Source organism: Odontesthes bonariensis, chromosome 13 (assembly GCF_027942865.1).
Source record: "Odontesthes bonariensis isolate fOdoBon6 chromosome 13, fOdoBon6.hap1, whole genome shotgun sequence".
Taxonomy (NCBI): domain Eukaryota; kingdom Metazoa; phylum Chordata; class Actinopteri; order Atheriniformes; family Atherinopsidae; genus Odontesthes; species Odontesthes bonariensis.
Window position 1 is genome coordinate 18907145 of NC_134518.1, and position 14053 is coordinate 18921197.

Below are 14053 nucleotides of genomic sequence, written 5' to 3' on the forward strand. Positions count from 1 at the left end.
GATGCACTGAAACAACAGCTCATATTTACTAAATAACACTGTAGATTTTTATGACATGTGGTAGTGAGTTACAGGTTGTTGATGATGATGTTATTATTGTTGTCAGGCAAACATTTCTTTGTATAATTTGACAATAGGGGCAAAATGTGATGAAACACAAAAGTAAACCAAAAAGGGTGTTCATACAGTACCTTTCTCAAGGCTGCATGTTAGTAAAATCCTTTAGACTTAAACATATATGTATAATATGGGCTTTCACCTGTGATTAAACTTGGTGATAGAGAATTTAAAGCTAACAATGACATGTAGAATTTTTGTCAGTGAGTGTGATATATAAATATATTATATCTAAAGGCCTCGATATGCTTCTCCATCGCTATCCATCAGTCCGACTCTGTGGTCAGTAAACCTTTTGAAGTTCTCTGCCGGGATGTCGGATATGCAAGGCAATTCACCTCCCAATCAGTAGGCGTCGCTACGCTAGACGATCTAATCTCGCGACGACTATCTTTTTCCTCCTATTCAGGCCCAGCCGTGAGCCCACCACTTCAGTCAGTTCTAAAATCTGCAGAGGGTGTTTTCCTCTCCACTGTCACCTCGTGCATGCTCAGGGTGGAGGATTGAATTGAAGACAAGATTTAATGTGACCTGTTGGTTTCCTTTGCAAGGCAGCTTTTAAAAAAAATATAAATTAGCATTAGCATATGAATTTGGATTTGAATTCAATGACTTGGATTGAACTGGATCATAATCAAAATGCCTTGAGATTACTTTTGTTGTGAATTGGCACAAATCGAATAACACTGAACTGAATGAATGAAAGTTTCTTTGAGTCTAAAATTCAGAATATTCACTAAACACTCTGGCGGCACACCTTTTTTGTTTGACAGCTATAGCTTGTTATGATTAACAATATTTCTAACGTGTCAACATTTTATTCAGCAAGCCTTCAAGTCTATAACTTGTGACTTTCAGGCTCATTATGCATAGATCAATTCACCCGCTACCATCATTCACACTGAATGTAAAGTCCCCATTGGATTTTGTCCAGGAAAAAAAAGAAGGCTTATTTCACATATGATGGGCGTTTTTGGGCTATATGATGGGTAACCCTAACCCAAAAGTTGAAGTTCCAATGTTAGCTTTTATGGAAAATTTAAGTTGAATTCTTAATATGTTTCACTTGTTATGATGGACATTTCTATTTTGTTTATTTTATCCATTTGTACAGTAAATTGATGAAAGTATACATTATATTACAAAAAGGTGTAATCTTTACAGGACGATTCACCTGTTAAAGTCTCAATGCATACAGAGGCATCTTGTTGCTTCTCAGCGTATTGCATATTCAAATCACAATGTAATTGCTCACAAATACTTTTTCATTGATAAATAAAAGCTTTCAGAATCACCTGCCTTCAATAATCGCACAACTGTCTTTAAAATAAAAACTTTTCTTCTTTTCTGTGCTAATGTCTGTGGGATCCACCTCAGCACTCCAAATGGGCATAACATCAAATGAAACCAAATCCCTCAGCAGGGTATACGTAGCTTAGCGATGACGGAAATTACTGTTGTTGACGGTACATAAGTGATGAGAAATAGAAAAGAAGTGAGTGTAGAAGCTAAGATGATGAGGCTCTAATGACAAGCAATCCCACGGACCGAGATTCAAAAGTGTTGTCACTAAATAAAAGGCAGAAATTTTTAATCTGGCATGGTATCAGCTCTGCTCGGCGAAATCCCACATTTAGTTTCCACAGTGTGTTTACAGGGAAGACAGCTGCAAGACTGAGGATTAAAGAGCGATGAAAAATTCGAGTGAAAGTTAGGAGAAGGTGTAATGCAGACACTGTAACTTTTATCTTCTCAAACAACAATGTTCATGATGTACGCAAAAAGGGAGAAAAGAATGTGGCAACAACGAAAGATTGTTTTGATAATTAGAATGATAATTCTGCCAAACTTTTCTGCAATTAATTTCAGATTAAAATCATTTGTGCAGTGTACAATGCTCTGTCTAAACAACCCAATACATGCATACCGGATTTGATTGAGAACTGCTGATGCATGGCAAGTAGGTAAATGGTGAGTAAATAAATAAAAGTAATTGGACAATATGGATGCAACCATACGGCAAGCATAAAGTAGGAATTTTAAATTTTTGGTATTTTTGGTCTAATATAGCTCAGGTTTTTGTTTTCAAGTTATGAGAATGACTTATATCGGCTCTGATTACTCTGTTTGCAAATACACGGGTATATGCTAGTGTCTTCCAGTTTCAGCCAGTTAACATGAGCTTAATCTGTTGTCTTGGTCAGATGTGTCCTTTATGACAAGCTACTATATATGTTCATTTATAAACAAATGCCGCAAGCCCAACAGAAGTATAATCCTTTTTTTTATTCTGTCAGTTTTATGATTTATCTTGTGCCTCTGCCCTTTTCTCAGCTTTTTCCATTTGTCTCTGTCTTTGCTTTCCTTTTTTAGATGTTTACACCAGAGACAAAGGGGCATCATTTCCTGTTATTCATCACGACAGCCACAGAAGGTGCAGCACCGGCAGGTTCACTGTCATTCTGCCTCCACCATGGGAAAAGTTGCAAACCACATGTTAGCACACAGAACTAATCAGTAATTAAAGGCACAGACCAAACTATGAAATAAGCATACGTTTAACTTTGATTTTAGTTACAATGACACCAGAAAAAGGAGAAAAGTCTTGAAATAGAACACAGTAGGTGTCTATTATCCACTCGCTTAACTTTTACAGCCAGGCTTTCAGCCAATCAAACATATAATTACAAGTTATAAACAAAGACAGGAGGAAATAATTACACAGCAGTCAAGTTGGTGAAATGCATTTTCATTACAGTATCACTCTTTTCCCTTCATTACTCAGCCTTAAACCTGTGACAGTCATAAAATAGAACTGCTGTCATTTGCCACGTTCTTCTTTTTTTAAATTAAATGTGTATTTTCAGAGATTGAGAAGGAAAAAGAAATGGGGGCAGAATGTACCCGTGTGAGGGGAATATGAGCCATGTGTGGTGCTGGACTACTTATTACTACGCCATTACAGTACGCTCTTAAATGCCATGTTGTGTTGTTGTCCTAGACAAGAAACGCTGAAGTATTAAACCAAAATAAGAACGAAACGTTCAAAGTGCAGTGATCATTTTATACCCTGAACACCTGCAATTTTAACAGAATAACAGTGAACACAATAAATACATGTGTGACTCAGCTAGAAAGTGCAAACAACTGGTTTTGTATAAGTGGGTTTATAAAACTTATTGCTCAATGTGTTGTGTTGTGTTGTTTAATGAACATGCTGATATAGTAGCTCAGGAAGCATAACCTGAAATAATAAGTCAATGACCAGCAAGTATTTCATGTTTGAAATCAGTAAGTAGCAGCATAATTTGCTGCTGACAAAAAAAAAAAAACTAAGTTTAGCTCGATCTTCTCAAACTCTTCAATCTTGCGTTGGAGGAGGGGCTCTTCCAGCGTCGAGCCTTCTCGAGGTCCATCCGGGGTGAAGAAGCCCTGTTTCTCCGCTGTCCTTCCCTTTTATCATCAAGACAACCGATCCTCCCATTAGTCCTCCCAACCCAACTTTATTGGTTATTTCTCATCAGCTCATCTCACTTGGTCACCTCCCTTTCACCCGGTTTGACCTCCTGACCTGAGCTCAACAAAACATGGTCTGCTTATCACATACGTTTTTATGATTACACGATTCTTAAAACATACACATTATTCCAACAATCATCAACATCATTACTTTTATGAATTCACTGATACCTTGATTAAGTCCCATTGTTACTGTGTCATTGTAAAAATAAGAACATCACTTTCATTTAGATCATTCATTTTCTGCTTCTCTTTTTTGTATCTGAGTCCATGCTTTCATTTGGGGTTTCACTTTCCTAAAAGTGCTCTGTGGCTTAACCAGATATTACAAACCCTTCCTCTTATGTTTGGTACTTTCCTGCCTTCTTACTGCGCCACAACACAAACCTTTATGCAGTGTCAGCATTTCAGACAGAGATTAGTTTTATATCCTTTATAATTCCCACAAAGAACCTTATTTCTAATCTTGTTTAACCAATAATGATTCATTTAAAATTAATTAACTTATAATCACATATTTCTAAACATGATTAACTTCCCCTGTTAAATACTGGTGTTTCTATAACGCTCAGCCTTGTGTTTATACAGCAAACTTATAAGTTGCTTTGCTACTTTCTCAACTCCCTTCTTAGCAGTTCTTGTCTGCGGTGTGCACGGGGGGACCTCAATTTTCTACGATTTTTCTACGTAACAATGTTAATTATAATGACAAAGATATTGTGCAAAATCCGACCCTCGTTCTGTTTGTGATTATCATATGAAGTCCTGTGTAGTGGACTTTATGAGTCACTATACTGACAATATAGATTTGTTTCAAGAACAAAATGAATTTTACTTGTAGTGGAGAGATATGTTTAACATTTAGTTATTGTGATTAGAAATGAAGTGGGATATGTTTTTAGAGGCTGATTCTTCCGTTTGAATATAGATACATTCCACTGAAGTTGGAATTCAGGGTCTGTAAATATAAATCACAGCCTTGGAACAAACAGAAATACAATATGGTCTCTAAACAAACCAATGCATTTTTATCAAGCTTGCATTCTAAATATCTGCTGCATCAAAACTTTTTGCACTTTGTCAACTTTTGTTCTCATCCAGTTGTCTTTAGCTGCATGTGCAGGGGGCATGACATCAAACTAACTTACTTACTAACTTAATGCTATATGATACATTACTCATGCTTATGGGATTTTTTCCCAGGATTCAGAAACACTTCAGTAATTATTCCCCAATACAGAACTGCGGAATTACAACAGAAATATAAAATGAAACTAACTCAGCCAACCTGCAGTAGTCTAGGCTGAACTCAAACCTTCCTCCTGGTCTGCAGACCAAAAGTGGGTGCTAACTAGTGCATCAGAAAAAATAGCTGTAGAGAGGTTGTGTGTCTTTGCGACAACGGTGCGGTTTTAATTTTGTTCTAAAGGTTGAATCCTGCTCTGTTCTCACACTGGAGCCTGGAATTTTAAGTGTCACTTCAGACAGTGTTTTGCAGTCAGGTAACTTTTCCTCCACGGAAGTCATCAGGACAGCAGCCTCTTGCTACAAGCTGGGAAAAAGTGAATGTGAACCATCCAACACCGCCCACATTCAAGTATTTTATCCATTTCATTTCGAGGCCATGTCGACTAACCCCTAACCCTACCTGTGCCAAGTCATATTGGATGTGTGTGACGCTGGATTTGGTCGGGGTTGGATGGTCCAAACTCAGATTGTAGCCAGACGTACAGTATGCATTACAAAACTCACTGAAAGTGGGGTTCCTGGATTCTGAAAGCACTGGCTTCACTGGGAATAAATGCTGCAGAATGCACTCCCTGTGCATCAAAGGTGCCACTACACCCTTTTGCCAAATGTAGTGATCACAGACACACTCCAGGCCTCCAGTCAATAGCTGATTCAAAGTGCCATAAGTACCTGGATGGTAAGATGTACAGAGTATGTCTAAGTCAGGGCCCCAATATTCTAATCCATGGTTTAATGATTGTTCCATTATTGTAGAAAAATAAAAAGGGCACTGATGGAAAATATTTAGAAAATTTGATTTAATAGGATGAAACATGCTTCAATAAGATGACCAAGAACAAATTGTGTGTTTTATATATTGTAAGTTTTATCATGAAAATGTACAATAATTCACTACATTTATAGTCAAGAATGCAAACTCATTAAATTATTAGATAACATATATTTGTATATATACAACATATATATATATATATATATATATATATACAAAAGTGAGGCCTATGTGTTGTATACTTTTAGCAGTTTTTCATGTGAACCCACTGAAAAATGAGGCTGGCCTTCTCTTGGGACAAAACAATGAGGTTGAAAACATTTCTTAAGGTTCTCAAAGATCTATATTTTTTTGTTTATTTTCTTTTATATCGTGTCTAAATGAAAAATCACTTCAGTATTTAAAGCAGAAAAATAGATAAATCAAACAATGTAACATTTTGTCATCTTCAAATCAAAGAGAAGGCTGTATGAAATGGATGCAGCTTTTTCTTCCGTGTGTTTGATCGCAAATAGCTGTTTATTTCCATTCTATCTGACTAACTGTCCCGTTGTCAAAAACAGAAATAAATGTCTGCTCCCCCAATTCTCCTCCCTCTCATGCCAAACATCAAGTGCACACATGAATTCAAATTATATTTGGACACATGCCAGCACACATCATGGATACCACAGGAGTGTGTGGTATAAGTGTGCTCTTACATATATACATAAATACAAATATATATATATATATATATGTATATATATATATATATATATATATATATATTTCTTCTCCAGAATTGCTCCATTCATCTGCTGAAACCTGATTTTCATGACAAACCAGAGACACAGACTTCCTCCATCACTGCTACCAGAACGTCAGACATTGTAAAAGGAGAGAAAGAAAAGATTGCAGGATGGAGAATGTGACAATATTAACAAAGGATGAAAACCATTTTAAACAAAGGATGAATTTGAGGGGTGAACAACATTTTCATGTGTGTGCAGTCCTGTTATGCCTACAGAGAGCCACCAACCACTCAAGTATACTGCATTACAGCCGGAACTGACTGCTGAGTTTCCACAGTATTATAAAGACAGAAGCTGGTTTTGGGAACAGACGAGCTGCACTTCTAGCCCAGCAAAACTACACTTGCTATCACCTTGTGAGAGTGAACACAAGTGTATGTTTTTTTTGGCACATTTTAATAAAGAAAACTGCAGTCAGAATGAAGACTAACAGATAAGATGGGTGTGCAGGGACTGCGCATCAGATCTGTGATGGTCTAAGGCTTTTTGTGATGCTCTTTGTTTCTTTATTTTAGCGTTTTCCTTGCTCATTACAACATGGGGGTTTGGGTGGTAGATCAATGGATATCTTTGTAGGTCGTATCATGAAGATATTTAAAGAAAAACTCGAAAGAATTGTGCTGGTGTAAATCAAAGAGGCCAAACCCTAAGGTCAAGTTTTGTGTTATCTAAGTCCAACAGTAACAGTTTACAGTCACGCAACCATTCCAAATGACACGTTTGATAAAAACTTAGCTTACCAGTAGTCACATTAGCCACACAACATAAGCTGTCTGATAATGCGGTCACGCTTAAAAGTTTTATCTGTTTGAGGAAATTGACGGTTAGCAGCTGCAATCAGGCAGCTATATCACCACTGCTTAGTGGTGAGATATATTCAGAGATCTGCATAAAAGAACTGAAATATCAACATACAGCTACATCTACAGTATTTTTAAACAAAAAGATATTACTGAAATTGAACAAGTATAGAAAAAAAATGTTAATTTTAAAATGGTCTAATAAATCCCAGGAGAGACTTAAGTTTAACCTCAGAACTACACGTTTATCAGCAGAGGCAGAGTAGGTCCTCTCCCTTCCCGTCTGCCTTGTTGCATCTTCATGTTTCTATGGCAACCTCTTTTGGGTTTCTCATTCAAAGTTTACTTGACTGGCAAGGAGGAGAGGATGAGGGGAGGTACTATCATAAAACACCTTATGTTAATCATATTCAATGTATATCTTGTGGTTGTGAGAGCAAGTATGTTACACCTTATGACACTGATGCTCAAAAAGATTCATGATTATTTTTAACCCTAACCAAGTAGTCTTGATTTCTAAACCAAACCAAGTAACAACATTTTGTTGTATTGTTTTGTGTTTACATGTAACCAAGCCAACCAGCATCCATGACAGAGACAACCATGCATGCTGACACTCACTCTTAGGGTTAATTATGAGTCCCCAATTAACCTGCTGTGCATGTTTTTGGATGGTGGGAGGAAGCTGGAGCCCCTGGAGCAAACAACACATACACGGGGAGAACATACAGCTGGGATTTGAACCAGGAACCCTCTTGCTGTGAGGTGACAGTGCTAACCACCACACCACCGTGCAGCCCGACTGTTTTTTAAGTTTACCCTAATAATTTTGTTGCTTACATCCAACCAAGAAGTGACAAAAGTGTTTCATGTAAAGTGTCCTTTTACTGGAATGCATGTTGGTCTTGATCTAAAGACACTCAAAGACTCACAGTTAAAAGCAAAGCGCTTCACTGCTCCTTCCACCGCTCCGTCTATCTCCAAATGACAACTAATTGGCTTCTCAAACAAAAAACTTGAGAATAACATCAGCTCAGATGTGGACGCATTCACATGAGTTGTATTTCCCCTCTGCTGCTTGTGGGAGCAGTACTTTAAAGGATGCCATTAAAAAAAATGACCTTGTTGACTAATTTGGAGAACTTATTAGGTTGTTAGATGCTTAATATATTCCCTCTATTTGACAAAGTAAAAGAAATAATCATTTTGTATGATTTGTAGAATTCTAATTTCGGTCTGTCATATAATTTCACGGCACGAGGATTTGGTAATGTGAGCAAGTTATTTCCATTTTAGCAATAATCTCTCATTCACAAAAGTATATATGTTAACAGAATGAAAGAAAGTGTTAAATTGTTTCCTATTATTACAAAATGGTAATAATATTATCAGAAGAGAACATTTGCAAGCCACACCCAAGCTTTCCCTACTTCAAACTGTATAGTAATCTAATTGCACTCCTCTCTTCTCTGGGGAATGTGGAGCAAGAAATTGTGTGAAAAAAAATCCAATTACAAATTCTGAGTACTGTACTGAAAATGAAATGTTTTATGTAAATCTAAAATGTTAAATGGTTTGGGACAAGTGTGGGATTGTGCACATGCACACTACTATACGTACATTAGCCATTCTGCTTCTTCAGCAACTGAATCTGATTTCATCATTTCTTTCCTGTCACCTCTTTGATAGCGCCAGTAATCTTGCATCATAAAAGTTTGTTGACAAAAGGAATGGCATTCTGTCCTGCTTTTAACTTCCTATATTAACTGGACAGAGAGGAAGGGGGTGAATGCTCACGGACCCAAAGTAAACGAATGGAAAAGAGTGACGAAAAGGGAAGAAAAAAACTTGTTTTGTACTGAGGGATTGGCAGTAGATAAACAGTAAATATGTAACAAAAAAGAGGAGAGGGTGAGTAAAGTTGGCAGGAAAAGTTTAAGAGGAATGAACGAAGGAGACAGAGGACTAAATCAGTGGCATAAACTTTGAGAGAAAGCAAATTGTACATTGGAATGATTTCAAAATGTCTTATGTGTACCGCCAGAGATAGATTGTGTACCACCAGTGGTATATGTATCACGGTTCATTATGAAACAAGTGAGTCCTTTAGAGTCTACTAAATAGTGGGAGAATTAATGAATGAGTGGGAAATTTGAACACAGCCCGAGGCAGCAGACAGGCCAGTCTGGCACATGCACTCTTGTGTATGTGACGGTATGTGTTGTAATTGCCCAGAATGTTATTTAGTATTGTCCAACTGCAATAACCACAAATGTCCTGGGAAAAGTTGCTGCCTTAACAGTAGTATATGCCTCTGCAAAGTTCCAACAAAGGCCTGTGCATGATTGGTACACTCCCACATCTCATCTTTGGCACACAGGACTCAGTGTCAATTTTTCCCCAAAAGAAGCTGAAACATGGACTTTCTGTCCATTTGAGATGAGCTTGTGACAGAACTCTGCAGCGTAGATACTAATGTTAACAGTGGAGACAACTTATCTCATGGAGCATCACTATACATGAACATTAGTGGTATTGTCCAATTTTTCATCTGTTTTTAAACTATTGACAGGTTACCAATCCATCACAAGGCCACAGAGAGACACACACAACCATGCACGCTCACACTCACTCCAAGAGTCAACGAAGAGACACCAATTGACCTAATTGGTGGGATGAAGCTGGAGTACTCAGAGAGAACCTGGACTAGGAGAACATGCAAACCCCACAGCGAAAGACCCCAGCCAGGATTCTAACCAGGAACCTTCTGGCTGTGAGGTCACAGTGCTGAAACAAATATAAGAAATGTTCATTTTCTGACATACACTTGTACTGTTATCTAGTTTAGATCTTAACTGCATTGAGTAACTCTTTGTAATTCAAGTATTTGTTAAAACTCTCACTTCATTTTAAGCTGGTGTATGACATGCTCTCTAAGATAACAGTTGAGTTTAGTTTATTAGCTTTATGATTATCACAGTTCTCTATCTTTAACACTTGTTAGTAAGAAGGACAAAATTATATCTTAAAGAGGGAATTGTATTCGCTTTTTTCTGTCTTACATTTGTTGCACTATAACATGAATTTAAGGGGGATTTTTATTCCCCGTTTGTCTATTTTGTTGGACAGAAAGCTTTTTCTGTCTTATAATGTACGCAAACCGGTCTGTAGAATTTGGCAGAAGTTAATTTCCTTTTCTCACAGGATTTAGGTGAGAAACATAAAATTGGTGTGAAAAGTGCAACTCCTCTCTGTAGGATGTTTCAGTGAAAGTCCAGCAATGAAAATTGGGCACACTGATTTCAGCACACTGTGCAACAGAGGAGTCTAAACAGATAACTGGGAGCCAGGGGTGGAGCAGTGATTTTAAATGTGGGGGTGTTCCAGGGGGGGCACATGAGCACCACATCAAGTCGATAGACTGTATATAAAAAGGTCAAGCCTCACAATAGAGATACAGTATCATAATTTACACATTTTTAATTACAAAATGTAACATTTAATCACTTTCACAGAGTTATCACCGTGGATTTACTGTAAGCTACGAAGTTCCTGAAAAAAACTCTGCACTTCATGGCTTGATTGAAAACTCTCGAAAATATATAACTGCCCTCTCAAGAGTATGATTCTGATCACTATTTTTTCCCCCCATTAAGTTCCGATGTGTGGCTTGGGGGGGGTCTCACTAATACAAAATTATTATGACTTGATCAGGTGCAGTGACAATGCATCCTTGTTAATATTTTACCAAAAATCATTCCCTTCCAAACATCAAAACCAATCAGATAAACTCAAAAGTGCACTGTCGTAACATTGAAACAAACTATTCACTTCTCAATAGCTGAACACTATTCTAGCATACTTTGTTAGATATACAGTATATAAATATCACTGCAAATATTGAATATAATTTTTTTGGATGAATGTTATTTTAAATCATTCAACAAAACTAGGATTTAAATTCTTCTTTTTGTTTGACAGTCCACAGGTCTGGCCAGTCACTACTGATGTATACAGAAAAAAAAATAAAATGATGCATGCATATCTCTCACCCACTCACACTATTGTGATCACAATATTCATCAGCAGGACATACTCATCCCCCTCTTTACATTAACAATCTGGGCAAAGTGGAGATGCATTTAGCTGCCTTTGAATACTCCGACCTGGTGGTGGTAGCCTGGCTCCTTGTGTCTGCCCACACTGACTTGCCTGGTTGGGAGCTGCCAGGGCTGCTGGTTTCATGGCTGGGGTCTGTCTGGGCCTGATCTGGGTCTGACTTGTGCTTCTTTACAAAGAAGTATTTTCATTGTTTTCTGTCCCTACACAAAATAAGACACCTGGATAAACCTCAATATTGTGTTAATCTTGAACTATTTGTCTCCATTCTTGTGCTTTAACTTACTTTAAAACCAACTCCAAGCCGAGCTGCTATAAAATTAAACCAGATCATGTAGGTCAGTCAGGTGAAGTAGAGTAACAGACTGTATTGTGTTTGCGTGAAAAGGAGGTTTGTGTCCCTCCGGGTTCCTGTAGGGGGAGGTTATTGTGTTGAGTTCAGGTGTGTCTCTGGAGGTGGAGAAATAAAGAGGAAGCGACAGTTGCATTGCTGGACACGCTCTCTCGTCTCCTGTCCCGTTTATTGTGTCGTATAATTACATAATACAGCGAACCCAGAATGCTCGGCTACATTGGTGGCAGCGGTGGTCTTTTGTGAGCCGCTGGTTTTGTTTCTGTGTGCATTTAGTCTGTTACGGCGCGAGGTCTTTGTTATTAGCTTAGCTACCCCAGTATAGCTAGCTGGCTAACCTTGCGCAGTGCTGTGAAGACGGCGCACTTCATTGTCGACATGTGGCGTGCAGACGAGGACCTTTTTAAACCCGGTTCGAGAATGCTTGACAGCTTCTCACCGGGCGGAGATGTTAAAATCGACCTGCCTGCTCCTTTCACCGGTGACGGGAGCCAGAGTTTCCTCAGCTGGGCGAGGCAGTTGGAGGTGGCTGTCGGCGCCACGGCTGGAAGTGGCTGCGACTGTACAGAGGAGCTGGTGAGGATTCTTCCTACTCGTCTCGGCAAGTCCGCTTTTCTGCTGTGGGACAGCCTCCCTGATGCAACCAAATCGAATTATGCTGCAATTAAAGAGAGACTTGGAGCAGCATTTGGACAGAGATAGTTAATGGACCGTTTCAGAGCCAGCCTGTCGACCCGTGTGCGTGCTTCTGGTGAGAGCCTGGAGGTGTACGCTGCCGATGTCAGTCGGCTGGTCGTGGAGGCATTTCCGGATTATGGTAATTTTGCACAGAGAGAGGAGAAGTTTCGGCGCTTCCTTGCTGGTCTTGACCCGGCGTTGAAAGCCAAGTGTCTGGAGATGGGCGCCACGGACCTGGTGGAGGCTTTGAACGTGGCGGAGCGATGTGAAAACGCCAGAGTGGCCCTACAGAGAGAATATGTGAGTACTGCTGCTGCTGCCTACGGTGGTGGGAACCCATCTGTACAGTCTGTGTCCGTTTCTGAGGGTCTCCAGAGAGCTTTTGAGAAGCTAACAGAGGATATGCACACCATGAGAGTGGAAATGAAAGAACTTTATGAGGAAAATCAGAGACAGAGGGCATGGAATAATGACATGAGGGGGCGCAGACTTTGCTCGCCCTCTGGAGGACGTTGTAACTGTGACTGTGGTGAGTGGGGCTGCCAGATGAGGGGCTCTCGTGAGGGACATCGTGGCCGCTCCCCCGATCCTGGCCAGTTCCCACGCCAAGGGAGTTTTCTGTCTCGTGGCTATTGTTCAGATCCATCTGGAGTGTCCTCCTCCTCTAAGCCGCCTGGGGGTAGAAGCCCTAGCCCAAGCTGGCGTGCCCGACGTGAGGACGAGCCCAGGCGACGCGGCGTGCACTTTCTGCCACGACAGCAGGAGGCTGACAACGATCGTCAGGGAAATGGTCAGTAGCTGGTGTTGAGGCCCAAACACCAGCCACTCCTAAGGAGGGCCCCAACAGCCATGATTTCTCAAATGACATTGCTTATATGGATTATACTGGCCACCCAACTTCTTTCGTCAGGGGTGTGGTTGAAGGTGCTGAGGTTCCCATGTTGGTGGACTCAGGGGCCTCGGTGTCACTGATTAGTGCAGACTTCCGTATGTCAGTCCCTGCCTTGCGAAACAGGCCCCTGAAAAAGAACTATATTGACTCGCGGGCAGTTAATGGACAAATGTTAGACACACTGGGTACCAGTGAGATCACCTTCCGCCTGGGCCCGACCTGCTGGCAGCCCACTTTCCATGTGCTAAGGGAATCCACCCAGTGTGTTCTGCTCGGATTGGACTTTCTGGCTAAGAATCATGCACTGCTGGACTTGGGACGAGGTGTGTTACAACTATGGGACGTTTCTGTGCCCCTGCTTCAGGGTAAAGAGTTGGTCCCACGTTGTTGTAATGTGTCCCTCGCTGACGTCATGACCATTCCCCCGCTGAGTGAGGCTCTGGTACCGGTGAACATTCTCCCTCCTGCTGGAGCTTGTCAGTCCGCTGCAGATTTTGAGGGATATCTGGAACCTAACATTCCAGAAACAACAGGATTGGTTGTTGCTCGTACAGTGAACTGTGTGAAGAATGGCTTGACCTCAGCCCGCATCCTCAATCCCACAGGAGAGGAGGTGGAACTCAAGCAGGGACTACACCTGGGTGAGTTTTACCCAGTCGAAAAGAAAGACATTTTAGCGCCGCCATGGGTCGATGGCGGTCATCCAGCTGTGCCACCGGCTGCTGCAGGCCCTGTCTCCTTGGATGAGTCGCCTGTTAC